The following is a 4479-nucleotide window of genomic DNA, read 5'->3' as shown; positions in this document are numbered from 1 at the left end:
GGCCCACACCAACAAACTGCAACAGAAGAAGTGCTTTCTCCTGCTTTCTACACCTACATTCCCAGTGACAGTGACCAAGGGTGGGTCTCCTCACAGTCCCCACCAACCTGGTGTCTAGGGGTTCCCCGCTGCCCCCCACACACCAGCAACCTTGGCTGTCTCCTCCCACCGGCAACTACCCACCCCTAGCCCTCCCAGGCAGACCAAGCCCCATGCTGCAGCTCCCAGATGATTCCCAGGTTGCACTCCCATTGCATCGACAGACTGTCTTCTCAGGAAATTCAAATCTTGCACCCCGAGTCCCAGCCTTCACCATCCGAGGTGCACACATGTGAGGACCATGACACAGGCTCCCACCCCACCATGGGTATTGTTCTGACAAATCACTCATCAGATAGAATTCCTGCAACACTCTTTCATTTGTTTTTTTTCTCTACTTTTTTTTTCTTTTTTAACATTTTATTAGGGGCTCATACAACTGTTATCCCAATCCATACACACATCAATTGTGTAAAGCGCATTTGTACATTTTTCTCTATTTTTTCTGTCCTTTATATTAATTTTTCCCACTTCCTCTTCTCCCTCTGTTTTTACTCAGTTTTTCTCCTTTCCTCCTTTTGATTTCTTTTCTTCTGCCCCAACTGGTGACAAGAGAACATTGTGTTTCCACCCGTCCGCCATTTCTACCACCCTCACTCCAAAAACCCTCTAAACCCAACAGGCAAGTGTCACCACTCCTGCCTAGACCGCTGGATCAACAATAGACAGTAGAAACCAGCTGCTTCTTCATGAGCAGCTAGTGACCACACTTCCCTTCCCCCACCCCTAGTTACTCCACCCACTCACAGAGAGGACCAAAGTAGCCCAGTGCTGTCAAACTAGTTTCAAAGTAGCACCCCCACCTCATCCACCAGGATCTAGCAAAGCAATGCAAGACCAAAAAAAACATCAAGTGGCATCGTGGGTAATGTGTTTGGCTGCTAACCCCAAGGGCAGCAGTTCAAAACCGCTAGCCCCTCCTCAGGAGAAAGATGAAACTTTCTACTCTCGTAAAGATTTATAACAGTGAAAACACACCAGGGCAGTTCTACCCTGGCCTACAGTGTCACTATGAGTCAGAACTGTCTCAAGGGCAGTAAGCTTTTAAAAATTTTAACAAATCAATACGTCATCAATGAGTAAATACAAAGAAACTCACTGCCCTCGAGCCTCGAGTGGATGCTGACTCATGGTGACCCTTTGAAACAGGGCAGAACTGCCCCTCTGGTTTTCAGACACTGTAAATCTTCACATGAGTAGAAAGCATCATCTTTTTTCCCAAAGCTGGTGGTTTCCAACTGCTGCCCTTCTTTTTTGGCATTCCAGTGCGTAACCATTGTGCCACCAGGGCTCTTTTTAAGTAAATACAACAACTCCAAACTGTTTGGGGACAACAGATAACTTTGAATGAAATGAAGTGGCACAAGCAAGTGACCAACATAAACAACAAGAAAACTATCATGAGAAAGAACAGGTAATATCCAAATATATATATCTGTGTCTATAAGAGTTACCCCAAAACCCTAAAATAGAATTAGTGAAACACAGGCAATCCCCTAAAAGAATTAAATAAAATAAGAGTAAAATGGCAAAATAAATAGAAAACTTGAAACCATACAAAGACAACATTAGAAATCCATAATGTTAACACTAAAAATTCAGAGAAATATAACACATAAGAAGGAAAAGGAAGTAGGGTTAAATCACTTGCAGAAATCATTGGTGAATTAGAAGACATACCCTGACACCAATGTGTATAAGGAAAATTCAAGGGAACAAAATGAACAAAGCTTAATAATTATGTAGGACAGTGTCAAGAGGAACAATTTAATAATTTACGTGTGACCAGAATTCTAGAAGAGTACAAGATACAAAGAGACAGGGAGTGAGTGAGAGAGAATTGTCAGATTTGCTAGCAGGAAATTTCCCTAATATCATGGGAAAAAAAAGGTATTCACTCAAGAAGCTCAACAATCACAATATTGGATAGACCCTAAAGGAATGTCACCAAGACACATCCTAATCAAACTTTCTAACATCAAACATAAAGAATGAATCTTGAAAGCAAATCAGGGGAGATGAATGTTGCTTACAAATAGCAACGATTAGGACTAAGTTCTGATTTCTCAGCAGAAATCATGCAGGGAAGAAAGCAAAGAGTGTGTGGTAGTTACATAATCTGGTGTCAATTTGAGGATTCAGAGTGAAGGGGTGGAGTCTAGCCTGTCAATCAAGTAGTATCTTGATGACCTCATTTGGAGGCGCTAAGAAGATAAGTGGCTCACCGGAGGCGGGACACATGCTCACTGCCTAGGAGACATTGCAAGACACATGAAAGCAGGCTCATGGCAGCCCTAGCCTTGCAGCTGGAGCAGCCTCGTGGAGAGCCCTGCCAGCACTGAGAGGCTTACATCTCGGGTATAGAATATACCAGAGGTGGATAGTTGGATCAGAAGGCCATTGTATTTTGAGTGTTCTCTAGAACTACCACTGGGAAGCCACAACAGCCATGCCATTTTTCACTCCCACCAGCAGCAGATAGGGATTCTAATCTTCCCATTGCCTAGCCAATATTTGTTTCCATTCCCCCCCCCCCCAATTTTATCCATTCTTTCATACGGTTTCCAATGACTGATTTTGTGGCGGGACTCTAGATCGCCAGGCCTTATTTCCACAGCGTCTTTCAGTGGACTTGCACCACCAACTTTTCACTTGACATGGAGGGATATTCACCTTGTTACGTAATAATTTTTACATAGCAATATTCTCTTTCAATTTTTTCTGTTTCTAAATTTATTTTCTATCAAATATTGAGAGGAATGTGTGTGTGTGTGTGTGTGTGTGTGTGTGTGTGTGAGTGTGTGTGTATGCATGCACATAGTTTGGCCTTGAGTTGTCTAAGCAAATGACATCTAACATCTAATGCCCAATGTCTTACTCCTGGAGGAAAGCACATGTGTAGCAGATTGCATCAGGTCCCCAGTGAGAAGAGAATCAGCAACCACAGATCAGACTATAGGCTTAATAGTAATGCTTTCTTACCTCACATTTTTCCGAGACTTAAAACTAGTGATTAGTGGAATAAACATCACCATAAATATCCCACATCAAAACCGAACCAGCTTCTGTTGGGTCAACTCTAACTGACTTCTGGTGGCCCACTTTGGGTCAGAAGAGCATTGTGTCTCATTGGCTTTTCAGTGCCTGATATTTCTGAAGTAGATTGTTAGACTTTTCTTCCAAGGAATCTGTGGGAGGATTTGAACCTCTAACCTTTTGGTTAGTGGTCAAGTGCTTGGTCATTTTTGTCACTTAGGAATTCCTGTCCTACATCAGGGCAGTTTGATATTTTGAGTTGATTTGCTGTTAGTGATTTTTTAGAGTGCATAGACCATGTCCTGGTGTCTGTCTGGCAGTGACAGGAAAATGAAGACAGGGGACAGGGTCTCTGACATTTCATTCTCTGTGTCCTGTAGGAGCCTCACGCCCAGAGACTTATCGCCTGGCTTTGAAAAAAGAATTGTGTGCATCAGAGATTTGTGTGTCACTGCCTCTGGCAATAATTTTTTTGTTGCCATTATATATATATATATAACAACCACTTATATGAAGAGTTATTTATGCGGCACTTTGCAAAGTGCTTTAAAACTACAATTATTATTCAGTTATTCCTTACAACTCCCCTGTGAGGAAGATCATGTCTACACGGCAAGTTTTCCAGGCATGCTGCTTCGTGCTCAGGTCCCCCCAGAAATCAGGAGCAGACATCCTGGCTGCCACCCCAGGGCTGCCCAGAGGCTCTGAATAGCTCTATCTGTGTTGGCAGCTTCCTCTGCAGGAGACATTTCCCATTCAAATAAGAAATTCACAGGGAGCAGGAGGAGTGTGAAGGTGCATTCCCAGGGTCCTCACCTCTTGTGTCTGGAACCTAGGACCCGGTGGGCAGAGGAGGTAAGCCCTGCTGTTGTGGTTAGACGCCGTTGAGTCAGTTCTGGTCTGGTTCTGGTCCTGCTCCATCCTCACAATGGATGAGCCCACTGTGGCAGCCACTGTGGCAGTCCATCTCCTTGAAGTCTCTTGTCTTATTTGCTGACCCTCTACCAGGCCCACACTCTCCGAGAAGACGGTCTGCTTCCATTCACTAGCATTTCAGGAGCTGACCACGTTTCGATGCCACCCGTGAGGTTTGCAGCAGCTCTTCCCTCCCACGTGGGGGCGGAGTCCTTCTGTTCTTAGTCTGAAAGTCCCCTGAATCCTGTTCCCGCTAGGTAATTGTGTCAGTCCGGGGAGACTAGAGAAACAAATTCATAGACATGCATATGTGCTTAAGAAAGAGCTTTATAGTATAGCGTCTGGGGTCTTAAAGGCTTGAAGGTAATCAAGCGGCCATCAAGCTCAGAAGCAACAAAGCCCACATGGAACAACCACACCAGCCTATGC

Source organism: Echinops telfairi, unplaced genomic scaffold (assembly GCF_000313985.2).
Source record: "Echinops telfairi isolate 266 unplaced genomic scaffold, ASM31398v2 ScPeMD7_7424;HRSCAF=8462, whole genome shotgun sequence".
NCBI classification, from domain to species: Eukaryota; Metazoa; Chordata; class Mammalia; order Afrosoricida; family Tenrecidae; genus Echinops; species Echinops telfairi.
This window is presented reverse-complemented; position numbering follows the sequence as displayed.